Genomic DNA, 27,334 nt, shown 5'->3' on the forward strand with positions numbered 1-27,334 from the left:
GTGGCTCAGTAGTTAAAAAAAAAAATCCACTTGTCAATGCAGGGAACGTGCACTGGCCCCTGGTCGATCCCTGATCCGGGAGGATCCCACACGCCGCAGAGCAACTAAGCAACTGTGCCGCAGCTCTTGAGCCTGTGCGCTGGAGCCCAGGAACCACAGCTACTGAGCCCGCAGGCTGAAACCACGGAAGGCCACGCACCCTACAGGCCGTGCTAGGCAACAGGAGAAGCCTCCGCAACGAGAAGCCCCCGCACCACAGCTAGACAGCAGCTCCCCCGGCCGCTCCCAGAGAAAAGCCCGTATAGCAATGAAGACCCAGAGCAGCCAAAAATAAATAAATTATTTTTTTAATGTGGTGTGTGTGTGGAATATTACTCAGCCAGTTGCAGCAAAATGAATCGACCAGAGAATATTATACTTATCAAAGTAAGACAAAGACAAATACTATAACACTTATACATGGAATCAAAAATATAATATGAACAAATCTATCTTCAAAACAGAATTACAGCCATAAGAAACAAACCTATGGTTAGCAAGGAAGAGAGGGACAAATTACAATGGGATTAACAGACACAAACTACTGTACACAAGATAGATAAGCAACAAGGATTTAGTGTGGAACAGAAGGGATTATACTCACTATCTTCTAAGAACTTAATGTGGAATACAGTCAGGAAAATATAATCAGAATATAATCAGAATCCCCTGGTGGTCCAGTGGGTAGGACTTCTGTTCACTGCCGCAGCCCAGGTTCACTCCCTGGTTAGGAATCTAAAATCCTGCAAGCCACACAGCACAAACAGTGTTTAAAAGAAATAAAGTGTACAATGTTTTGACATAAGGATACACCCATGACATCACCTCCAATACCAGATAATGAAAACACTCATCACCTTCCCCAAATTTTTTTGTACTTTCTAAGAACCCATCTCAACAACGTCAGATATGCAGATGACACCACCCTATGGCAGAAAGTGAAGAACTAAAGAGCCTCTTGATGAAAGTGAAAGAGAGTGGACAAGTTGGCTTAAAGCTCAACATTCAGAAAACTAAGATCATGGCATCTGGTCCCATCATTTCATCGAAGATAGATGAGGAAACAGTGGAAACAGTGGCTGATTTATTTTTCTGGGTTCCAAAATCACTGTAGATGGTGATTGCAACAATGAAATTAAAAGACACTTGCTTCTTGGGAGGAAAGTTATGACCAACCTAGATAGCATATTAAAAAGCAGAGACATTACTTTGCCAACAAAGGTCCGTCTAGTCAAGGCTATGGTTTTTCCAGTGGTCATGTATGGATGTGAGAGTTGGACTATAAAGAAAGCTGAGCACCAAAGAATTGATGCTTTTGAACTGTGGTGTTGGAGAAGACCCTTGAGAATCCCTTGGACTGCAAGGAGATCCAACCAGTCCATCCTAAAGGAGATCAGTCCTGGGTGTTCATTGGAAGGACTGATGCTGAAGCCGAAACTCCAGTACTTTGGTCACCTGATGCAAAAAGCTGACTCATTTGAAAAGACCCTGATGCTGGGAAAGATTGAGGGCAGGAGGAGAAGGGGACAACAGAGGATGAGACGGTTGGATGGCATCACTGAGTCCATAGACATGGGTTTGGGTGGACTCCAGGAGTTGGTGATGGACAGGGAGGCCTGGCGTGCTGCGGTTCATGGGGTCGCCAAGAGTTGGACACGACTGAGTGACTGAACCAAACTGAAGAATCCATCTCTCCATCTCTCACTATAGATTGGCTCAAATTTTCTAGACTTTTACATAAACTGATTCTTGCAGGGTTATGGGATGAATCTTGTTTCTCCAAGCATTCTCACCCCTAGTACCTCAGAATGAGACCGTATTCAAAAATCAAATCCTTAAAGAGATCATTAAATTAAAATGAGGTCATTAGGGTGGGCCCCAATCCTACATGATTGGTGTCTTTCTACAAAGAGGGGATTTGGACACAGACATAGAGTGAGGACACAGGGAGGAGAAGACGGCCACCTGCAAGCCAAGGAGAAGGGCTCAGAAGAATACAACGGTTCCGACACCTAGAGATCAGCTTCCTAAACTCCAGATCTGCAGGAAAATAAATTTCTATGATTTAAGTAGCTCAGCCTGTGGTACCCACCTTAGCAAACCAGTACATACAGTATGTACTCTTGGTTTTGTTTTTTGGTTTCTTTCATTCAATATAACTATGACATGGTAAACGTCCATATTCTTTTTCATTGCTGTATTTCATCAGATGGGCTTCCCTGGTGGCTCAGCGGTAAAGAATCCACCTGTCAATGCAGGAGACTCGGGTTCAGTCCCTGGGTCAGAAAGATCCCATGAAGAAGGAAATGGCAACCCACTCTAGTATTCTTGCCTGGAAAATCCCATGGACAGAGGAGCCTGGTGGGCTATAGTCCATGGGGTTACAAAGAGTCTGAGCACACATGTTCAACTATTTTAAATGGACCTTTTAGATCAGGTTAAAGAGTTGGATTTTTATTCTATTTACAGAAGGAAACCACTGGTAGATTTTGAGCACTAGAGTAACATGGTAAGATTTCATGGTAAAATTTCTTTCTAGATCACCTTCACAGCAGCGGTTAACAGAAGTGAGAGTGGGACGAGGGGTCAGTTAAGGAGGGCAGTGTCAATGAGGGCAGATGAGAACTAGGGAAAAGGTGGAGACAGCAGAGACAGGGCAGAGTGAGCATCCAATTCCAAAGGTGTTTGCAAGGAGACTCAGGACTTGGTGACTAACAGACTCACCAGTTGGTGTGGGGTGAGAGAGAAAGAGGGGTTAGGATGGCCCTGAGAGCTTCTGGCTTGGGTAGTAATAAGCAGTCTGATAGGAGTGGGTCATTCCCAGTGAATTTAGGACAGGGATTAATCACACTGGTGGTGCCAACTCCAAGATTTTGATTGAGTCAAAGCAAGGGCATGTGCAGAAGATGGCTAAAACGTTGGTGAAATGAAGAGCTAAGTAACCCCCTTTTTTTTTTAGACCTACCACCCTCTTCTCATCACTTGCCAATTTCATGAGTCACTGTCTTCCCACGAGCCTGGCTGAGCTAAAGGCCCCTCCTTGGAGTCAAGGTCTTCTCAGGCAAGGCTCTGTCCCTCTGGTTAATACTTTATATCAAAATTTTTTGTTTCCCACACTAAGCAGTGAGCATCTCAAGGTCAAGAACCCAGTGTTTTTTGTCTCCTCTCAATGTGTGGCAATGTCCCTGGCAATGGGCAGACACTCAGCTGACTATGTTGATGTAAATTAAAGAGGGATCTCCCTGGTGGTGCAGTGGTTAACGGAGAAGGCAATGGCAACCCACTCCAGTGTTCTTGCCTGGAGAATCCCAGGGATGGAGGAGCCTGATGGGCTGCCATCTATGGGATCGCATAGAGTCGGACACAACTGAAGTGACCTAGGAGCAGCAGCAGCAGCAGTGGTTAAGAAATCACCTGCCACTGCAGGGACATGGGTTCGATCCCTGGTCCAGGAAGACCCCCACATGCTGTGGGGCAGCTACAACCCCGCCCGCCCACCACAACTAAAGAATCCTTGCACCACAGTTAAAGGTCCCGTGTGATGCCCCGAAGACCCCATGTGCCACAACTAAGCCCTGATGCAGTCAAGTAAATAAATATTTTAAAAATCAATTAATTAATTAATGGACGTGCAGTAAGGGAACCACACAATGAACAGTGACTAACCTTTCCTAACTCATACTGTGTAGTTAGTGGAGACCCAGCCACCATCCCAGCTGCCTGTGGTGGGGGGCAGTTTTGAGGAAACGGTGCAAAGCTGAAGAGTTAACAGACTGCTTCAGCTTTCCTCCACCCCCAGGAGAAAATCAGAGGCCCACCATCCACCAGCCGCCTGCAGATCTGAGTCATGGACCGCTCCTCCTGCCAGGAACCAGCCCCACACGGCCAGAGACGTGTCCTGGGCTTCCCAACGCCCCCTGCAGCCCAGGTCTCTGGCCTTCTCATCTCTCAGCTCATCCTTGGTCTTTTAGCAGTTCATTCAGAGGCAGCGAGGAGCCAGCGTGGGCCCTGGCAGGCCCTGCAGCATTTCCGACTCCTGGGGCCGGCCTTCAGGCCTCGCGCCATGCTGCGGTGAGCTGGAGTGCTCACCAGTGTCTGCTGGGGCGCTGGAGGCTGACTTCTGTTCCAGACTGGTGGGCTGGGGAGACAAGACGGAACTAAGTGACACAACTCCAGCAGAATACTGCTAACAGTTTCCAGTCCCTTTTCCCTCCCCCTTCTTTGCAGAGCTTCCAGAAAACTCCTTCCTCTTGCGTCCTCCTCCTATGCTCTCATCCATCCATGAGATCTCAGGAGTGTGTCTTGCTTTTGGAGCTGGAGAGTGTGGAGAGGTATCTGAAGTGGCCGTGACCTCCCAAGTTCTCACTCTCTTCATGATCTCTTCTAATCTTCCAAAGACCCTCTGCTCCCTTCCAACCTTTCTGTCTGGATTTCCATCTCATGATTTAAAACATATATTCTATCTCGCTCACCCCACGTCCCTTTCCTCCCCAGAGACAAAGCATAGATGGACAGTAGGCTTAGTAACATCAAAAGGGATTTTTCATTTCAGAATACACATTTTTCCTTGGAAGAGAAAGTCAAAAATTTACTGGCAAAATAACATGGAAGATGTGGATGCCTCATTTCCAGTAATTACGGTGCCACTGTCCCTGTTCCCTAATTAAGGCAAAAACTAGCACTCTTTTGGGGGCCCTAATTTCTTTCCTTTCTCATGTTGTCAAAAAAGAGTCCACCAACAGCTCCTTTTGAACCGAAAATTATTAAGCTTTAGTCTCAAGCCAAAAAAACATTTATTTTGGAAAGTTTGAATCAAATTTTCTGAGTTACTCATGAAAGAAAAGGTCATGAAAATGCAATATTTCAGACTTTTTTTTTTTTTTAACTTCCTCAGCTTTTGGAATTCTCTCCATTCAAAAATCTTTTTTTTTTTTTTTTCAAATAAACCTGAACTTTTTATGCCCTCAGATTCTCATAACAAACTAGTCACAAGTTGTATTTGAAAGAGTGATATTTAAAATGTTAAAGTACATGAATAAGCTCTCTGCTTAGGTACCAATGAATTCCTAATACTAATTGGCCATCTCTTAGTTATGCATACGATTGTCTGGGGATGCAAATAATAAGAGTGGGAGGTTCCACAGTCTTGTTTATTCCTGGAGTATCTTAACTTCTAGAAATTTATAATTCTTCAAAAAAATGATGGAGCCACATTACAAAAATGAGCTCCATAATGCATTTCATCATTTTCTAAATATTCTACATTAGGAATAAATTAATGGACCTTATTTAAAAGCTGACTCAAGGAATACGGTAAAAGCACCCCCTTGCTGTCTGTATTTCTGTCTTCTACACTATTGCACTGACTGCATGATGGAAATGAGCAGAAGAGACAAATTATGAACCAGACATGTGCTTTAGTAATCTAGCAGTATTTGTAATTCCACATTCCCTAAGGTTGCAGGAACTAATTAAGTGCTTTCGCTTAAAAGGCCACCTGGGGGCTTCATGGGGTCCAGAAGTAAATTGTGAATAGAGCCATCAAATGACATGATTGGATTGTTTAATTCTATCAAAAAAGAATTTAAAATATGCATCGCTGAAGGTAATTCACCATGAGAAAAATCTACTTGGAGAAAATCAAAAATAGGTTTGCCCAGCTCTGTCTCTCTGTAAATCTTGATGTGTGTCACTCAGTTTGACTTTAAGAGCTGCCCCAGGCACCCAGGGGAGGCAGACGTGGCCCGGTGAGAGCCTCGGAACCAGGATGGCTCGCTCCTACTTCCACAGCTGCATGAGGACAGCTGGGAGGCTGTGCGGGAGGCGGAAGCTCCATCAGGGAGATGCACCTCCCACCCGGAGCACTTCCTCCGAGACCGTCCCAGCTCTGTGACCGCCGGCAACACACCCGTCTCCTCCTTCTAAAACAAGGCAGTTGAAGGATTACTGAAGTAGAAACACAGTGTCTAGTTGAAAACCTCCGATTCTCCAAGCAGAGAATTAGGCTGAAAGACTAGCTGATGATGGACTGGCTTGGTTCTTCTTTTCTTTTCTAACATGTATTTCATTTGATTGAGGAGCCAGTGAGTTTAAAGAGTTTTGAATTTTACTGAAGAACGTTGACGGTTTCTACACTCTGAGACAGTCTTTTTGCTTCAGAACCACCCCCTTGAATAATTACTCTAAATGACTGTTGATACACCCGAAATCGGAATTGCTCTTGAATACATGTTAAGGCCGAGCCAGCTCTTTAACGAGTTCTCCCTGGGACTCCCCTGCGATCCAGTGGTTAAGACTCTGCACTTCCAAAGCAAGGGGCTTGGGTTGGCTCCCTGGTTGGGGAGCTAGGTTCCTGCACACCATGCCGTGCAGCAAAAAATTTTTAAAAAAATAAGCAAAACCAGTAAGTTCTCCCCAAATGATGTAGGGCGCAACAAAAATTCTTTCCTCCGAACCCCTACACCACGTACCATCTGTAACACTTGTTTGGCACATACATGCTGCGGTATATTATTACTGCTCATTAACACATGTGTCCCAGTTTCTCAGCTAAATCATAATTACCCTGAAGGCCAGAACCATTACAAGATAGATTCTTACTTGGAAGACACTTTAAAAGTATGATGGGGAAATTAAACTTTTTTATATCCCACAATGTCTTCACTGATGTTTCTAACCTATGTGCCAGTTTACTAACTCATTCTGGCATTGTTTATATGGACTGTGGCATTCTATATTTAACACCCTGTGATACCACTGCCTATAACAAGGGATATTTGAATACAGACCACTGACTAACTCTATCCTTCACCGAGTCCTCATTTTCAACAAGGAGTAAGCTAAAGTCCTTACCTTCTCCAGGAAAGCTGAGCACCAAAGAATTGATGCTTTTGAACTGTGGTGTTGGAGAAGACTCTTGAGAGTCCCTTGGACTGCAAGGACATCCAACCAGTCCATCCTAAAGGAAATCAGTCCTGAGTATTCATGGGAAGGACTGATGCTGAAGCTGAAACTCCAATACTTTGGCCACCTCATGCAAAGAACTGACTCACTGGAAAAGACCCTGATGCTGGGAAAGATCGGAGGCGGGAGGAGAAGGGGATGTCAGAGGATAGATGGTTGGATGGTGTCACCAACTCAATGGACATAAGTGTGAACAAGCTCCAGGAGTTGATGATAGACAGGGAGGCCTGGCGTGCTGCAGTCCAAGGGGTTGCAAAGAGTCGGACACAACTGAGAGATTGAACTGAACTCTCCCAGGGAAATGGTGAGTGGGCGAGTATTTTCCAGATCCAATCACACAGATCAAGCCAACCAAGAACCAGGATATTTCTGGAATCACTGGCTCCGTTCTGAATGGACTGACCAGTCACAGAAAGCCAAAGTCAATCCCACTGATATTTAAGTCAGAGCAGACTAGAGCAATCAAGTGCAGCAAACCATAGCAGGGCAGAGAGGAATTCACCCAGAACCACCCCCAAATGCCCTGTATCTGACTGCATGCCAGTCCTGGCACTTGTATAAATCTCACAGTCACAGCCTGGTATTTCATAGGCATGCATAATCCCATCATGACAAGATGAATAAACGACCTAGAAGAGTTACAAGCTCGGAAGACCAATGAGACTGGCCAGGTAACAAAAAACAAGAGAAACAGGCCCATCATAAGGCAGGCAACAGGGGGTGGTGGGGCTTGGATCAGCCGGAAGACATGCACCCCACCTAAAGGAAGCAGTTGGTTTTTGTTCCTGCCAGCTGACACCTTGCAGAAACTCAGGCCCAATGCTGCCAGAGTCTTCTTTTTCCAAAGAACTAAAAAAAAAAAAGAGAGAGATCTTAATTTTAATGTGAATGCTCCAAGTTTTACATGTTGGTAGCCAATAGGAATTTTTTGGAAGAGTGGGTAAATCAAAGAAAACACAACTGTATACCAGATGTGGCTCAAGGGCCAACAGTCTGCAGTGTCCAATTTATATAATTCGTTGTAACTAAATATAGCCTATGTTCCCCAATACATCAAATATTATTTTTAATCTGTTTTTACAAGAGAGCTCAAGGTTTTTTTCTGCCTCAACTAAACATTATTCCTGTTTTTCTTCATGTTGCCCTCCCAAGTCTAGTTCCAAGTTTTTAATTTGTGGGTTTTGATCCTCTGTTCTTGGTTACATCCTCTTAGCAGTTGGAAGAGTGCTTCTTACTGTTTTACAACATAGTCTTCCACTTTTAAAAACAACAAAAATATTTTTTACTCCTTGTTTTTCCTGGGTTTAAGGTAAAAAAAAAAAACCAAACCCTCCTCATTTTCTTTCCTGACAGGACCAGCAACATGACTGATGTCAAAAGAGTCAAGGGGTGGGGGGCGGTGGGGTGGGGTGTTAAGCTAAGTTTATTTTGATGCTTAGTCTTCTTACAGAGAGAATATTCTGAAAAATGTAAACTCGTTCAAAAAAATACAGAAAGAATGTTGTTGTTGGTTCAACACCAGGCGCTTTGGTGAAGCGATAAGATTTTTAAAAAGCAAAGCTTTTCACCAGGTGTATGACACCATTTCACATAGCCATTTGGGTTTAAATGGAATGAAACTGGGAAAAGAATGCATTTTGCATTTGTAATTCAGTTAAATAGCTGCAACACATGAATTGGTCTGCTGGTAGCTCCCCGTATGTTCTTTTAGTTATTTCAACATTTTCTCCACAACCACTAAAAATGATCACTTTTCTAGGAGGCAGAACTTCTTATTCTTAAATCTAATAGTTAGGCTTTTTTTTTTTTTTTTTTTGGCCTTTGGATCAATAATTACTATTACCAGGGTAGGTATAAACACCATTCTGAAAATCAATGATCAAGTACTCATCATCATTAAATAATACTCATATGCACTTGGGGGTATATTACTCTCCCATGACAGCACCCAAAATCTTACATACCATGCAAATTTTCATTTAAGAAAGAGAAAGGCAACTTCTTCTTTCTGAGATACACACTAAACTCCAATAATGATGTTGTATCTTACTCAGATCACCAAGTCATGAAGGAAAAATGACTATTCCTGAGGAGAATCACTTTTATCTTTTATTTCAATCATGTATGGCTTTATTTGAAAAGCTCAGTTATTGATATTATGATAAGATATCCAACTTATTATCTATTATATTTTTCAACACAGTTATATATCAGACACAATCTCATAAATGTCAGCATTACTTCTGGCCCTTGGACCTACTTTCTCAGAACCTAAAAAAACAAAACAAAACAAAAACAAGTAATTCCATTGGAGCAGTCAGCCAAGATTCATTATATAGCTAATATTTCAGTTCCATGTTTTTGGAACTCACATGAGTTCCAATCAATTCCATGTGATTGGTCTTCCCAATCACAAAGTTGAACACCTTGAAGTTAAAAATTCGAATCTTCTCTTCCTTACTTCCCACACCCAACCAGTGGCCAAAAGTACCAATTCTACTTTCACAGTATTTGATGCATGTATATCTCCTGCCCTCCTTCATTAACTTTTCACCCCACTAATCCAGAATTCCAGTTACCAGTTAAGGATGGAATCCATGAGTATAAGGTCATTGGCTATGTCTGGATACAATCCGGAGCCCGAAGCCAGGTTCCAACCTCAAGTCAAGACTAAGTGCTGGGGAGCAGAGTCATTATCAAGGCATCTCCAGGCTGAGTCAGATAATGATCCGAAAACTCCTCAAGGCACTCTGGAGTGGCTGTCAGTCTTAAGGAATGTCTGAATAAGAAATTTCATTTTCACCGAGACCTGCCCTGGATGACCTCATCCTCTAAGAGGATCTAAACAGGCTGAGACCAACTACTAGGGTACGACAGGGATAATTTTCATCTGAATTCCCTGGGGGCAGCTTCTGGCAAATTGAAGAGAGTATCAAGGGCAGGGCATTTTGTCCTGAACCCTATTTCAGACTACCTGTAGTGAAATCAACCTGTGGATCCAATGTGTACGATGCCCAGAAGTTTCTGAAACTCTTCCAAATGGGGTTGAAAGCTTGGTGTAGAAGAGTGGAACGCCCAGGAACCAGCCATGATGAGATAGAAATTGACTTTGCAGTGGAGGCTGGGAGTGACTACCAATCAGTAACCAAAAGCAAGATATGGCAGAGACACAGTGGGTCTTGGTATCATTGAGACCCAAAGGATGACCATACCAGCAAGCTGGGATTGTAGATGCCTAGCTAGGCTGATGACACTGAACCACAGATTAAGTCAACCACCAATTCCATTCCCGGGGCTTCCCTGCTGGCTCAGCTGGTAAAGAAGCCGCCTGCAATGCAGGAGACCCCAGTTTGATTCCTGGGGCAGGAAGATCCGCTGGAGAAGAGATAGGCTACCCACTCCAGTATTCTTGGGCTTCCCTTGTGACTCAGCTGGTAAAGAATCTGCCTGCAACATGGGAGACCTGGGTTTAATCCCTGGGTTGGGAAGATCCCCTGGAGAAGGGAAAGGCTACCCACACAACTGAGCAACTTTCACTTTCACTTTCAATTCCATTCCCAGCAGAGGGACAAACAGATATCATCCCAAAGGCCAAGAAGAGCCGTAAGACTCCCACAACTCCCCCCACCAGTAAAGAGTGAACCAAACACTTTCTCCACTAGTATCCCATGCCATTTTGAAAAAGAGTCAAGGACAGAGCAGAAATAATAATATGAATATGAAGTAATACTTTCTGAGAACTTAACAGAGCCAGGTCTCATTTTAAGTACTTATGTTAATTCACTTAATTCTCTCAACAACCTTCGAAGATTTTATTATATTAAATATTATTATCTCACATTAGTAGAAATTGAGAAAAAGTAAATAACTTGCATAAGGACACAGTTACTAAGTGGCAGAAAACAGGCAGAAAATAGCCCTCACATCACCTCTATGACAATACTTCTCTTTAAGAAAGAAGAAATCCCTGCCCCGTGGAAACTTACAAGATGGTACAGGAAATAAAACTTTTAGAAAACTAATAACCAGGAAGTGAAGTAAACCTACTCTTCCGCAGTAGACCCAGCTGCCATTTTGAAGAAGCGTTAGGAAAGGAGAGAAGCATAGAAATAATGGTGCTGATAGATATATTGACCCTTTTCTACAGGCTGGGCATTGTTTTAAGCACTTTATATCTATTAACTCATTTACTCCTCATTACAACCGTTCGATATGGCTTCCCTGGTGGCCCCGTCATCAAGAATCCGCCTGTCAACGCAGGAGACACGGGTTCAGTCCCTGGGTCGGGAAGATTCCCCTGGAGAAGGAAATGACAACCCACTCCAGTATTCTTGCCTGGGAAATCCCATGGAAAAAGGAGCTTGGAAGGCTACAGTCCATGGGGTTGCAAAAGAGTCGGGCAACAACAACAACCCTTTGATATAGAATGGAACTTTATGGTAGAAACATTCTACTTTCTCTTCTCCAATATAGTAGACACTAACTATATGTTGTCTATTAAGCCTTTGAAATGTGGCTGGTACAACTGAAGAAATAAATTGTTACCCTCATTTAATTTTAATTAAATTTAAATAATCATACAGGGCTAGTCTACACTGAATTGGATGGCACAGAAGCAGATATTTTTCCTAGTTTACACATGAGGACACTGAGGCAGAGTAGCTATGTAATTTGTCCAAAGTCACTGAGCTACTCAGTGGCAAAGTCATTGTTTGAACCCAGGCAGTATAACTCTGGAGCACAGACTTTTAACTCTTAACATTTCCATGACAAATTCTGAACAATTATCCCAGAACACTGAGCACTGGATGAAACATTTTTTTTTTCCCCCTAAACAGTTGGGGCCGGATCTATAACTTGACAAAATAAAGACATTAATTTTCTCTTTAGAGTTTCTCAAGTGCGCCATCTGTTCTCCAGTAAATATAGTGTGTTTCAAACGGTGTGGCTGAGGCCGTCCCATTTGGCTTGGTTGCACCTGAATCCCTTGCATCCAGACAACTGCCCAATTATTGTTACCAGAAAAGGTCTAAACCAAGAAGGGCACGGCAAGCATAGTGGAGAGCCAAGCCCATCGGATCAAGGCTGCCAGGATGGCAGCTCACAGGTGCAAGGACCCTGTGGTCAAGAGGAACGGATGAGGGTGAGGGGTCATTGTCAGTAATAACAGTAAGGGTGCTAGGAGACTGTAAACCAGAGCCATAAGACCAGGGAGAAACACTAATTTAGAGAGTTGAATTGGAAGAACTTTCTTAAACCAGAGGCATATCCTAAAGTCGGCAAATGCTCAGAACAGATACACCATAAACTTAATAGTCTGCTCAGCCCCCAGTGACATCTTGATTGAGTTCAAGAAAAGTTTAGGACTTCCACGGTGGTCGAATGGTTAGCACTCTGCACTTCCAGTGCAGGGGGCATGAGTTTGATCCCTGGTCATGGAACTAGGATCCCACGTGCTACGCAGCATGGCCAATAAATAAATAAAATTTAATTAAAAAAAGAGAAAAGTTTACCTCTCCCTAGTTTAACGTCATCTGTGATCCACTGACAATAACATCCCTCCCCTCATTCTAAAGTTTTTAAAGACCTCAGTTTTGTTTTTAAAGAGCTCTTAGCTACCCGTGAAGGAAACACTGAAAGATATACCAAGAAGCACTTTTATTGGAATTAAGCACTCTTATACTTTTTTAGATGCTATAATTCATGCACAAGAAGAATGAAACGTGCCCAGTTTTTCTCTGAATTCAACTCCCTGTGTCTCACTCTGACTTCAGGGTGGTGAATCTGAGAGATTGGTTTCTATGGGTTCCATCTTGAAAAACGGTTTTTGCTGGAAATTAAATCAGGGAATCTTTGTCTGAGGGAACAGTTGGGCTTGAAATAAAGCTGCTTTCTCTTTGGAATAAAAGATCACATTAAATTTTTGAGAAAGGGAAAATCATCAGAACACCCTGGAAACCAAGGACTTTTAAGTGCAAGTTTTATCAAAGCAAAAGCAAGTCTACCCACTAAAATGCCCCCGTAGGAAGAACGATGGTTAAAGATTTATTATGAAGAACAAAAACCTGGGGAAAACTGTGTGCCAAGGGGGTGAATTTTGCCATTGGAAATGTGTGTGTGTGCGGGTGTGTGTGACATTTGTGAAATTTCACAAAATGTTTCCGCTTTGCCAGGCAGTGTTCACAAAGCCAAACCTTGGAGCTCTGCACAGCACCTAGGCCAAAAGCAATCAGCAGCCGGAGCCCACACAACAGCACATTAGCAAATATGCCAGCTTCGCTCACATCATGCAGTCAGAGAATGAAAATCGCAGTGCTGAATTGCACAACTCCCAGAACATGAGAAAAAAACAAGACTGAAAAAAGGAAATAATTTAAAGAGCAAGTGATTATTAACAATAGTACAAGACGGAGAGGTAAGCTTCCACTCTTTCTGTATAACACACAGGCCAACCGAGTTTCTGAACTTGTTATTAATCTCATCAACCACCCTAAGGAAGTCAAGATTTGGTGTTTTAACCTACCTTTGTGGTCGTGGAGTTGTACTAACAGAAGCGCTGATTCATGCTGACACGTGTTCTAGACCAGAGTCAGAAAATGTTCTCTGTAAAGAGCCAGAGAGTAAATATTTTAGATTTTGGAAGCCATGTAATCTTTGTTGCAAATACTCAATTCTGCCACCGTATTATGAAAGCAGCCACAGACAGCACAGAAATCAATGAACATAGCTGTTGCAATGAACATAGCTGTTGCAATATATTTATTTCCTTGAATTCTATGCAGTTCTAATCTAGTCCAGATTTATCTAGTCAAATTCCATCTAACATTTTTATATAAGAATCAGAATGTGGACTAGATAAGATTATAAATTCTCTAGCAAAAATGTTTGCTTCTGTGTCACTATCCAGTTTAAATGTGTCCCCTGCAAAGGAAATTATTTTAAGCAAATTCAGTTACTTGATTCCTCTTCTTTCCACAGACAATCATTTATAGATCAGTATTACTTTCTCTAAATTTCTGTAGCCTAATATTGTGCCTAAAACATAAAAGTAGATGGAGGACTAAACAACTGACTGGACAGTTTTTCATTCTTTCACTTGAAAAATAATCAAACTTGGAATCCTAAAATATAGTGGAAAAATATCTTCAAAGTTAGAAGGAAAAAAATTGGGGCTATTGATTCTTAAGCCCAATAATTCAATAAAGCCATTTACAGATATTCCAGAAATCAGTACCACCCACAAAGCCTTTTTTAAAAAGTTACTCAAGAGTTTTGTGTCAGAAAAATTAAAAACAAATCCAAGGAGAAGAAATACGTGAGCTTCAAGAAGTGATGATTAAGTTAAGGACCACAAAAAATTTCCAACTAGAGCAAAATAATTTTTCATAATGGTGTTTTGAAGCTTAATTCAATTATTAGGAAATAATCCTTACAAAATAAAGGCAAAAAAAGACAAACATGAAAATGAAATGGTTTTTTTATCAAATCAGAGGAGGAACTAAAGAAGAAAAGAGGTAAGAGGCCAAGCTTCACACTTTTATCTTGTTTAAGGAGGAGGTGAGAGACACTAACTCATGTTAGAAAATGACAAAAGGGAATACGTTCAAACATGTTATTAAGAAATAAGCATAAGCCCTAGATAACAGTGGTAGTATGTATATCTTTCAAACCAGTAAAGAAAAAAATAAGAGTAAAGAAAATGAAATCACTCCAGGAAAAGGTAAAAAAACTAATTTACATAAAAATAGGAAACCAACCAGGGATATCAGAGTGAGACCAAATGTTTCCATTTTCCTGGTAAATGGCGACAGATAAATTTCCCAATTCAAAGACAGAATTTCAGATTAGGTTTTTAAGCAAAACCCAGGTATATCTGTTTCCAAGAGATATGCCTAGAACAAAACGATTCAGAAAGATCAAATATAAAGTGATCGACAAAGATATAGTAGGCAAATACTAACAATATAAAGCAGAAGTAGTAACAATTTAGTTAGTCAAGGCAAGAAGCAGAAATAAGACAAATGCAGTCCACTCCACAAAGGAAAGCAGTACATCTAACAGCTAACTATCAAACTGCATTTAAAAAAATCTGTCTGAATACAAAAAGCTATTGACAAATGTAATATCATAATGGAAAATTTAATACTTCTCAGAAATTGATAGGAAAAAACACACCAAAAAAGAGAGAATTTGAATAGCACAATTAACATGATTGATTTAGTAAATATATGGAAAATTTTGTAATAAAGGAAGCAGAATAAACATCCTTTCCAAACACCATTTATAACACTGATGATATATTTGGCCACAAAAATATTCTCAGAAGAGTTTTTAATAGTAGAAATCACGCAAACCATATCCCACAGCTATGATGCAACAAAGCTAAACATTAAAAACAAAAAATAATGGTCAAATTAAAGTCTATCCACTAGAAATTTTTTAATGTTTTCTAATTAGTCTTGAAATTGATGATTTATATTGCAGACCATTTATAAAGTGGTAACACTGAGAGCATCACACATCAAAATTTAGGGGTTCACAGAATCTTACGGAAAACAAGAAAGGACTGAAAATAAGTGAACTAAAGCACTCATACTAAAAGCTAAATAAAGAACAAATGAGCCTCCCCACATGCACAAAAAAGGATAAAAACCAGATGTGAGTATATAAATAGAGATAGAGATATAAAATAGAAAAGAAAATAATTAGTTTACTTGGTCAATAAAAGCAAAGAAGTGTTGCTTAAAGAGTAAGCAGGGAAATATAATCAGGAAAAAATGAAAATACAAATAGCAGTAGAAATAAGAGGTACTTAGCTATAGAAATAATAAATGTTAAAACCTTAGGAAAACACTTTATAAAATTTATGCACACATACTTGAAAATGTAGGTGAAATGGATAATTTTCTAAGACAGTGTGAATGCTCAAAATTGAGTCAAGAAAGGCTAAAAAAAAATCTGACTAAATCAATAACCATAAAATAAATGGAAAATTTAGTCAAAGATTAATCCTCCTCCAGTTTTGTTGTTCAAACTTTAAAAACTAGATGATTTCTATTATTTAATACTCACATGTGCTAAGTCACTTTAGTTGTATTCAACTCTTTGTGACTCTATCGACTATAGCCTACCAGGTTCCTATGTCCAAGAGATTCTCCAGGCAAGAATACTGGAGATGACTGCCATGCCCTTCTCTAGGGGATCCTCCTGACCCAGGGAAAACAACCACACCTTTTGTCTCCTGCATTGGCAGGTGGGTTCTTTAACACTAGCACCACCGGGAAGCTAAAAATGAAAGTATTAAAACATATCACAAGGTAAGAAACTCCCAACATCAAAATTAAGAAAGAAAACTAGACATCAGTTAACTCATGAATATAAATGAAAAAGTTCTAAATAGCACATTGCTAAATTGAACCTAACAAGGTATTAAAACAGAAAACAAAGTGTACCTAGAAAGGTTTATCCCAGGAGCATGAGGATAATTCAAAATTAAGAAAATAAGAACATAATTTAGCATCTTAATAAATTAAAAATAAATTATTATTTCAATCTATGCCAACACATTATATACTAAAGTTCAATATCTTTTTCCAAATGTAGAAAAACACTTCCTTAACTTATGAAGGTGATCAATCAGAAACCTATAGCTATTATTACTCTTGATAATGAATATTAGATACACTGGCATTCAAAAATAAAACAAAAATATTTGCCATGACTGGGCACCAGAAGACAATATGATATAAAAGCAACAAATGATACAAATAATGGAATTGAAAAAGTAAAATTTCATTACTTGTGGACAATAAGCAATAAATGATACAAATAATGGAATTGAAAAAGTAAAATTTCATTACTTGTGGACAATAAGCAATAAATGATACAAATAATGGAATTGAAAAAGTAAAATTTCATTACTTGTGGACAATATGATTATCTAACCTACCAAAAAAGAGAGAGAGAAGCAATGGAATAATATTAAAACAAGTAAGAGAATTCAATTATCAGTATAAAACAACAAAATTCAAAAATAATCTGTTCTCAACACTAACAATAACCAATAAAAAATGTAATGGAAAAAATTCCATTAAAAACCAACAGACCTAAGGAAGATAAAATTAAGACGAACTCATACATGAAATAAAACTAATAAGAAATATGCCAGACAAGGATGCAAATTAAAATTTTTATTCAGAGCCAAAAAATAATCTCACTAAAAAGAGAAACTACCATAATTGTGAATGGTAAAAACCAATATTGTAAAACTAAAACTCTGTTATTTTCAAATTAGTCTACACATTAATGCTCAAAATATCAATTGAGACAGTACTCCACACTTCAATCTGAAGGGAAAGTGAGCAAGAAAAGGCATAATATTTTTGGAAAATAAATAAATTTTAATAACAAGATGAAAACTTACTGTAAAGCTATGGTAATCAAAACTGAGTGGCACTGGCATCAAGATAGACATGTAGACCAATGGAATGGAATACAGAGCCCAGAAATAAATACTCACAGATATGGTCAAATGATTTTTTATAAGGTGCCAAGATTGAACCTGGGTCTCTTGCATTGCAGGCAGATTCTTTATTATCTGAACCACCACAGAAGCCCATGGGCACCATGCTAAGTGAGTAAGCCAGTCACTAAAGGACAAATACTGTATGATTTCATTTATGTGAGCTCATTTATATGAGTTCCTTAGAGTAGTAAGGTTTCCCTGGTGGCTCAGTGGCAGAGAATCCGCTTGCAGTGCCGGAGACCCAGGTCTGATCCCTGGGTCGGGAAGATCCCCTGGAGAAGGAAATGGCAACCCAGTCCAGTCTTCTTGCCTGGAGAATCCCATGGACAGAGGAGCCTGGCGGGCTGCAGTCCCTGGGGTCGCAGAGAGTCGGACAGGACTGGGCGACTAAATAACAACAACAAGAGTAGTCAAATTGTTTTATAGAGAAAGAAAGCAGAATGATAGCTGCCAACGGCTGGGGGAGGGAGAAATCGAGGAGTTAGTGATTAATGAGGACAGAGTTTCAGTTGGGGAAGATGAGAAAGTTCTGGCAATGAACGCTGGTGATGGTTGCACAACAATGTGAATGTCTTAAGGCTACTGGACTTTACAATTAAAAATGTAAAATGGTCGATTTTGTATTATGTGTATTTTGAAGCAATAGAAAAAAAGAGCAACTTGTTTTACTAGATATAAAAATTTATTATAAAGCTATAAGAGTTAAACCGTGTGGTAACAGTGTGGTAACGGCAGAGGTGAAAATAACCAGTGTAATATAATTAAATGATCGGAAACAAACACTTCTACTATGGAAATAATGTATGTGATAAAGATCATATTTAAATCCATGGGAACATGATCGGTTATACAATAGTTTGTGCCAACTGGCTTTCCATTTGAAGAAAATAGAATTAGGCTTTTATTTCACATCATACATAAAGTCTAGACTAAAGATATATATATATATGTATATATATGTGAGTATATATATATATATATACACAAATATAACACAAAAAACTATAGTGACTATTTTATGATATTAGGATATCTTTGCACATATATGATGTTAGCATAGTACTGCTGTTGCTGCTAAGTCGGTTCAGTCCTGTCCGACTCTGTGCGACCCCATAGACGGCAACCCACCAGGCTCCCCCGTCCCTGGGATTCTCCAGGCAAGAACACTGGAGTGGGTTGCCATTTCCTTCTCCAATGCATGAAAGTGAGAAGTGAAAGTGAAGTCGCTCAGTCGTGTCCAACTCTTAGCAACCCCATGGACTGCAGCCTACCAGGCTCCTCCATCCATGGGATTTTCCAGGCAAGAGTACTGGAGTGGTGTGCCATTGCCTTCTCCGTTAGCATACTAGATCCTATTAAATAATTAAGATGATTACTAACAACTTTTACTGGCAAAATCATGGGGAAATAAGCACTCATACCTCGTTGATGTCAATTATTAAAACATCTAAAGAAATACAGCAGTAATTTTTAGATTAAAAAATATTTTACCTTTCTCTTAGCCATCCCATTTTGAATCCAACAGAAATAACAATACTATTAAGTAAATAAGAGTACAGTTGGCTCTCTGTATCCTTGGGGTTTACATTCAGGGATTCAACCAAACATGGATTGGAAATATGAAAAAAAAAACAATTTCAGAAAATTCCAAAATGCAAAACTTGAATTTGCCATTGGTGGCAAATATTTACATAGCATTTATATTGTATTAGATGTTATAAGTACTCTAGAGATGATTTAAAGGAGACAGGAGGATGTGAGGAGGTTACATGCAAATACTAGGTAACATTTTATATAAGGACTTCAACATTCACGGGTTTATCTGAGAAGAGGTGGATACCAAGTGGTGAGTATACAAGTACTGAAGCTATATGTACACAGGTATTCACTGTCGCACTGTTTGCCACGGCAAAAAGTTAGAAACAATGGGAAAGTTGATCAAAAGAGGGGAGGAAAGGTTGGATGAATAATTACACAGCCAATTTTAAAAATTACAAGGTCAATTCAAATGAGTTAAATTCCAAAAGCATCTACCACATCTTTGTTAAATGAAAAAAAAAATAAATAAATTCAGAGTAATACATTACTTGGGGGCAGAGCGTAAGGTAAAATTCCACTCATGAATCTACAGTTTCTACAGAATCTACAGCTGATTTAATGTGACATCAGCAAAGCGGGGTCTTGATTGAAGGGGGGGAGAAGAAGTTGTCTTACTGTAGAAACTTTCATATTATTAATATTTAAATGGTTACCATTTCGCTTATATTTTATACATTAAACAAGTGTTGTAACAAGTTAGAAAAAAACAAGGGAGTGGGCAATGGAGATGCTCTGCAAATGACACAAATATCCTTTATCGGTTCTGCCACTTAGCGATTTCTGGGAGAAAGGGAAAAACAACACGGAGCTCTAGAGTACTCCCTGGGGTTGGTCCCCGAGTCCCCCCCTGCATAAGCGTCTCCTCTGATGCCTTGAGGAAGGATTCTCTTTCTTGTATGATGATGGGCTAGGACCTGGCGTGTGAAGATAGCAATCTTCAAATTAATCTCTCATACCCTCTTTAACTCTTCACCTTTAACCCCATGTTTACCCCAGCATCACTTTTCTCCCCCAGAACTTCTCAGCCCCAGCACTGCTGACATTTAATGAGTGAATTCTTCGTTGTGAGAGCCATGCTGTGGGACACTCAGTGGTCTCCCTCGCCTCTTCCCACCAGATGGAGGAGCATCCTCTCCCAATATTATCACAAACAAACCACACTGCCGAGTGTCCCCTGGGATCAGGGGAGCAAAACTACCCCAGCGGAGGCCACCAGGCTCAATCAGCAGGACCAGGGATCTCGACCAGGTAAACTAGTGATCCTAGTTAACATGTCTCCACTCAAGGACCTAATGGGTGTGCTGCGCTCACTCACTCAGCCATGTCTTGACTCTGGGTGACCCCACGGACACAGCCCGCCAGGCTTCTCTGTCCATGGGATTTCCCCGGCAAGAATACTGGAGGGCCATTTCCTCCTCCAGGGGATCTTCCCAACCCAGGGATCGAATCCACATCTCCTGCATCTCCTGCACTGGCAGGTAGATCCTTTACCACTGAGTCACCTGTGAAGTGGAGAAGGCAACGGCAGCCCACTCCAGTCCTCTTGCCTGGAGAATCCCATGGACGGAGGAGCTTGGTGGGCTGCGGTCCATGGGGTCGCGTAGAGTCGGACGACTGAGCGACTTCACTTTCACTTTTCCCTTTCATGCACTGGAGAAGGAAATGGCAACCCACTCCAGTGTTCTTGCCTGGAGAATCCCAGGGACGGGGGAGCCTGGTGGGCTGCCGTCTATGGGGTCGCACAGAGTTGGACACGACTGAAGCGACTCAGCAGCACCAGCAGCACCTGTGACGTCCCAACTATCTATTGAGTATTAAGCTATGAAAGAGTCCCTGGACACATATCAAATCCCATAATGTGTAAAAATGTTCTGGATTCTCTTTTTCCATCATTTCACAAGTTATCTTTTTTTTTTTTTTTTTACTTTTGACTGTTACAGATTTTTTTTGGCTGTGCCAGGCGGCATGCAGGGGTCTTCACTGCCCAACCAGGGATCAAACACGTACACCCTACACCGCAAGCATGGAGTCTCAACCACTGGACTTCCAGGGAAGTCCCTCCCATTTTATCTTCAGAAATAAAGTTGTAAAAAATAAATAAATAAGTAAAATCTTAAAGGAGATAAACTGCATTATTTGTGTTAGAAGTGAGAGGAGAAATCCATCATCCCTTTGGATGTCACCAACCTGCTCCCACGGCACAAGAAGAACTGCTGAAGGGAGAACTTTTGAATCAACTGCAGCTGAAAAAAGGAAATCTGCTGTGGCTAAGAAAGAGAACACATATAAAGGCCTGAAAACTCAGAGGTAATATTTATTACATGCATCGACTTTGTACATTGCTTCCTGTCCTGGGTCAAATCTTTAGCAAATCACAGAAGAATTTAGAAGGTAAAGTCCAAGTTCTTGTGACTTACAACATATAACAAACACATAGAAACAAAGGGTCACACGCGTTTTTCTAAAGCCCCTCTGAGTACCGGAGTGTTTTAAAGAGTTGGTTTTCTGGTTTTGTTTTTTTCTTTAATCACAAAGCAGAGTGTGCCTTCTTCCCCAGACAGCAGTACGTGCTCTAGCTTCAGGACCCCCTCTAAAGATCTACGACAAGTAGTTTATTTATTTCTTAAAACCATCGCCACGTATTCTGAAAAACAGAGAGAAGTGCTATGAACTTTACAGGGCTACAGACCAAAGGTGGGGTGGTGCGGAGGGGATGAGGATAACATTTTTCAGTGTTAGAGAACGGTGATAAGGTCACTCAGACTTACGGGAAGTCACAAGTTGTTTTTAAGCCCCAAATGGCAGCTGTTTTGGTTTTAAAGGTTTATTGAAAGTGGACATTATTTACACCATGTTCATACAAAAATACAGCAGTGTTTCCCCAGCACCTGTGGCAGATGTTTAAGGGGAAAAATTGAACTCACATAGCCTCAAGAATCATAAACATGCCAACCTTTCCCAAAATAATACCTCTCTTTATGGCAGGTCCAGCCTCCCATTTCATGCTAGGGCTCTTATCATGATTTGAACTTTGATGAACTGCCTTTTAACCCACCTTTTGGCTATGAAACTGTCAGGACTTGTGAGCTAAATAGGTTCCATCCTGGTCAGCGCCCCAGTGGACATGCTCCATAAAAAATCACAGCGTTGTCTTACAAAGCAGTGGCTCAAAGAGGCCAGTGAGCCTCTGCACTGCTTCAGAACCCAAGTTTCTGGCTTCTGGAAGAAGACGTTACAAAGCAGAGCCGCAGGTGGCCCTGTCTGGGCAAATACCTTGCTTTCAGCAGAGAGTTCTCCAAGCATGAATACATTCCTAAGGATTCTGGAGATAACATGCAGATTCTTGACGCCTTGGGTTTTGTAATATGTCAGTGCCTCTAGTTTGGTTCCTGGCCTGAAATGATGATTTACCTGCTGAATCCTTCTTCACTCTCTCTCTTTTTAAACATCTTTTTCTTTTCATTTACTTAAAGGAATTTGGTCTTGGTCTGATTGATTGCGTTAGATGATTGCACTCGCGTGATTAGGAGTCAAGACCGGGAGAGGGAATTCTACGGGTCTTGAAGGAGCAAGGGGGTGCTGTGGAGGGTGGCTTGGCTGAGCTGAGGTGGTCTGCAGGTCAACACATGTGAAGGTCATTTCTTGAAGGCAGCGGAACAATGACATTCATAGCGTGAAAGCACCGAAGGGTCGTCCTGACATTCATAGCGTGAAAGCACCGAAGGGTCGTCCTGTGGCCTGTGAGACCCTTCTGGTATGATACAATGTAACGTGCCTTCCACCATGTAGGAGCACCATGATAATATCATGGTACCGATACATTCCTCTTCTAGGCTCTATTCTGTTTTTAAGATTTTTTTTTTTAACATGGACCATGTTTTGAAGATTTTATTGAATTTTTTACAATAGTGCCTCTTGGTTTTTTTTCTATGTTTTGATTTTTTTTTTGGGGGGGTGGGCCACAAGGCATGTGGGATCTTAGCTGCCCGACCACAGACTGAGCCCACACCCCCTGCATTGGAAGGTGGAGTTTTTTTTTTACATGTAATTTTATTTATTTGTTTGTTTGGCAGTAGTCACGGTGCGCGGGTCTCTCGCCGTGGTAGCATCTCTTATTGTGCAGCACGGGCTCTAGGGTGCTCGGGCTCAGTCGTTGTGGCATGTGGACTCAGTAGTTGTGGCACAAGAGCTTAGTTGCTCCACAGCACGTGGCTCCTCCTGGACCAGGGATCGAACCCATGTCTCCTGCAGTGGCAGGGAGATTCTATACCACTGAGCCACCAGGGAAGCCCCAGAAGGTGAAGCCTTAACCCCTGGACCGCCAGGGAAGTCCCTTCTAGGCTCTATACTTCAGTAAAACCCCACTCCCTAGATTTCCCTCCTCACAATTCTTTGTTCTCTACAGGCCCACATCCGGGTATAGAAACTATTACCTTGGTCCACATTAAAAGGAACACATTTTCTTCCACTGAAAAGGGGGAGCTCCCCTCTGACCGTTTTGGGATACGTCTGACTGCAATTCAGGAAACACTCACCTCGAACAAGAGGAGACTGAAGTTGGAAGGGATTCTAGAATCAGCTGATGCCTAAGGAAGCTGGAGGGCGGAAGGGCCAACTTCACAAGCTAACTGGTGTTGGAGCCAAGGTGAGAATTTCCCCTCGCCTGGCTCCCAGAGCGGTTGCTAACTGCATCCTATCTGGAGGATGCTCAGGGAAGAAACACACTTTCCAGTCCACCTTTCTCCATTGCAGACACGTGAAGGCCGGTAAGGAAGGCTTTATGCACTATTCTTACTAAAGGTTTAGTGCCCTTGATATGAACGTCTTTCTAAATGATTATTTCTCCTCTGAATTATCCCTTAGTGGAGGTTATTCCCTTCCTGCAGGGCTTGGGGAGTATTCTTCCCTCTGTGTGTTTGTGGTGGAGGCTGAAGTGGAGAGGAATGGCCTGGCAGTTGCCCTCTCCGAATCCTGCCTGCATGCTAAGTCATTTCAGTGGTGTTCCACTCTTTGCAACCCTACAAACTGTACACTGCCAGGCTCCTCTGTCCACGGTATTCTCCAGGCAAGAATACTGGGGGTGGGTTGCCATGCCCCACTCCAGGGGATCTTCCCAACCCAGGGATTGAACCCACGTCTCTTACATCTGTGGCATCGGCAGGCAGGTTTTTTACCACAGGCACCACCTGGGAAGCCCCTCTCAGAAGCCTATTTCAACACAACTCATACTAGAAAGGAAAAACATCTGTGGACTCAAATTGCATGTAATGGATAGGTTATCTCTAAACAATGCCTAAAGAAACATCAAAAACAAATCAAAGAAACAAAATAATCAAGCACCTCATTAGAGTTTGACAATCACTAAAAGAAAGAAAGCTGAGCGCTGAAGAATTGATGCTTTTGATCTGTGGTGTTGGAGAAGACTCTTGAGAGTCCCTTGGACTGCAAGGAGATCCAACCAGTCCATCCTAAGGAGATCAGTCCTGGGTGTTCATTGGAAGGACTGATGCTGAAGCTGAAACTCCAATGCTTTGGCCACCTGATGCGAAAAGCTTACTCATTGGAAAAGACCCTGATGCTGGGAAAGATTGAAGGCAGGACGAGAAGGGGATGACAGAGGATGAGATGGTTGGATGGCATCACCTGATTCAATGGACATGAGTTTGAGCAGACTCCAGGAGATGGTGAAGGACAGGGAGGCCTGGTGCGCTGCAGTCCATGGGGTCACAAAGAGTTGGACACAATTGAGCAACTGAAGTGACTAAATCACTAAAATTGAAAAAAAAATATTTAGATTCCTAATAACTTAAGTGAAAGTAAGGAAAGTAGCCAAGAATTATTCCCAAAGGAAGCTGGTGGCTGAGAAGAAGGTGGCCTTGGCAACTCTAAAGCTTGGTGAAGCCCCCAGTCACACTAAGGAGAATGGTTGCATTCTCCCTTCACATTTTCCCCATTTCCCCTTCAAGGCTGCCCCTGGTCTTCTCTGGGACCTGATATTGCCTTAATATAATTGCCAAGGGAAGGAGGGTAGAGCCCTTCACTCCCTAGAGATGGCCTTGGGCATCATAGTTCAAGTTAGTAATGTACAATTAATCCTTTGCCATGGTCTGCTTGCCAAGGTAGGAGACACAAGAGATTACGGGGCTTCGATCCGGGGTTGGGAAGATCCCCTGGAGTAGGCAACAGCAACCCCCTCCTGTATTCTTGCCTGGAAAATCCCATGGACAGAGGAGCTTGGCCGGCTACAGTCCACGGGGTCGCAATAGTCAGACTTGACTGAACAACTGAGCACATCAGTCGCAATGATGTGGGGCAATGGCCCTAAGTCACCAGATTTTTAACTTTTTTGGTCTCACTGTAAACTTCTCACCTAATTACGCCTGATTTGCTGGAAAGGAAGTCGGAGGCAGAGACCTCTGCCACTAAAGAACAAGAACCAATGGGCACCATCTGAGAGCAGCCCTCCACCTCTTGTTTTTCATCATCTTTCTCAAACAAGGGAGTAGGTGGTTCCTCTGAAGGCCTTCATGACTGTGTACACAGGAAGGCACAAGATTCCCTCTGATCTATCACACACATTTTCATCAGCTGATCTGAATTTACTTTCCAGTTGGCCCCAGAGCTGAACTGCAAACCATAAGGACTGCTACCTGAAGGAGAAAACAGTTACATGGGGAAAAGAGGCAGATCCACAGACCTCAAAGGCCAGAGAAATATCGAGTCAAATTACACCCCATGAATTATTTACAGTACTCCTCGCTGCTAAATCTAAGCAAACATTCCACTTGCATCAAATCTACTCCAGGAGTTTTAACTGTTTATTGTAAAATCAAGTGCACACTAGTTCTTTCATAAAACATTTAGCTATATCTTTAGCGCTAACAAATATCACACACATATTATGAATGCTTCCTTATTATAAAGCTAAACATTCCGCGCATGAAACTTTAAGCTCTGTATTCCAAATCATTATGAACAAGATGTTTCCTCTTAGGCAATTTATTCTGATGATGTGGAATCTTTGAATAAATAGTGACGCTAGTATTTTTAATAGCTGTTTCCCATCACATCTTGCAAAGGAAACATTAACAAGGGCTGAATTCATAACTCAGCATTGTACACGTCCCAGATTTCACAACATTCATGGTGAACTATAAATTATTTTATATGCGAATGTTCTGCCACTTGGCTAATTTCACTTGGCTACATGTTCTCCACCTTATCATTTTGAACAGAAACGATATCCTGTCTATGAAACATCCTCGAGAACTACAGGATATTCTAATAGAACCGCTTCAGAGGATGGGATGGCACATGTCTGTAGTCATTTTACCAAGCCCTTTTTTTTCCCCTTTGATAAAATGTGTTTCTGAGATAACAGTGGCAATGAGGCTCCAGTAAATATTCATTTTCCCCCTTCTTCCCTTTCTATTCCCTTTGATATGCTTGATTTCCAGTCTAGGAAGAACTCATTCTTGTTTCATGCTTTTCTCCAAATATTTTATAATACTCTGAAAGAATATTTGTCCTTCTGGATATCTTTTTCTGATAGTCTGATCTCAACAAAGTCTTCCAACAAAGGAGATCATTAAATTTTACCATTTTTCTTTCAACGGTGGAAATAAATTGTACTTTATAAAATCTTTGTACGTTAGTTATGAAGTCCTGAACTGCAAACATACATTTTTTTAAATTAATGCCTGCAGTGCACGTTTGCCCTCACAAAATGTTTGTTACTTTCCTATCTGAGGATATCAATACAGTAGACACAATCAAGGTCCAGTGAATCTCAGCCAGGGAAAGCTTTTTAAAATGCATGTGCTAGTTTCTTGCTCATAGACTCAGGCTTTTTAGTGTGGGAAAAAAAAGCTCAGGCATGTACACAGCAAAAGCAAGTCATTTTCATGGTAAAAAGTAAAGGGGAAGTCAGACCATTTCCACTGCAACCCTCTAGTCTGTAAGACAGTAGTGCCTAGAAAATTCTGAGGGAAAATGAGGAACGTAAGAATAATACACTTGGCCAATTTGTCCTGTGTTTATAAAAACAACTCAGTCATGTTCTCAAGCATTCAAACACCTAGAAAAATAGTAATTTGACTCCTTCTTGAAAAAGTAATAATGCCAATTAAATCCAGGTAATCAAGAAATAAATCAAAAAAGAAAACTCAAAAATAGAAAAGCCATGGTTTTTAAAAATATGAGTTCTGA

The 27,334-nt window shown here is 41.2% G+C and overlaps 1 long non-coding RNA gene across 3 annotated transcripts in view; it reads right to left on the reverse strand.

Moving 5' to 3' along the window:
• Window positions 1-331: 331 nt before the first annotated feature.
• Window positions 332-27,334, reverse strand: part of LOC110148591 (uncharacterized) — a 103,500-nt gene continuing 76,497 nt past the window's right edge. The window contains exons 4-7 of one of the 3 annotated variants that reach the window (XR_011482667.1): window positions 13,526-13,605; window positions 7,762-7,851; window positions 6,892-6,997; window positions 332-4,177 (exon numbers count right to left, since the gene is read on the reverse strand). This is a non-coding gene — a long non-coding RNA (uncharacterized lncRNA). Of the gene's footprint in view, window positions 4,178-6,891; window positions 7,852-13,525; window positions 13,606-16,074; window positions 16,371-17,521; window positions 17,910-27,334 lie in introns of those variants that run through there. The other 2 variants (XR_011482666.1, XR_011482665.1) reach the window with 2 other exon arrangements.

Source organism: Odocoileus virginianus, chromosome 22 (genome assembly GCF_023699985.2).
Source record: "Odocoileus virginianus isolate 20LAN1187 ecotype Illinois chromosome 22, Ovbor_1.2, whole genome shotgun sequence".
NCBI classification, from domain to species: Eukaryota; Metazoa; Chordata; class Mammalia; order Artiodactyla; family Cervidae; genus Odocoileus; species Odocoileus virginianus.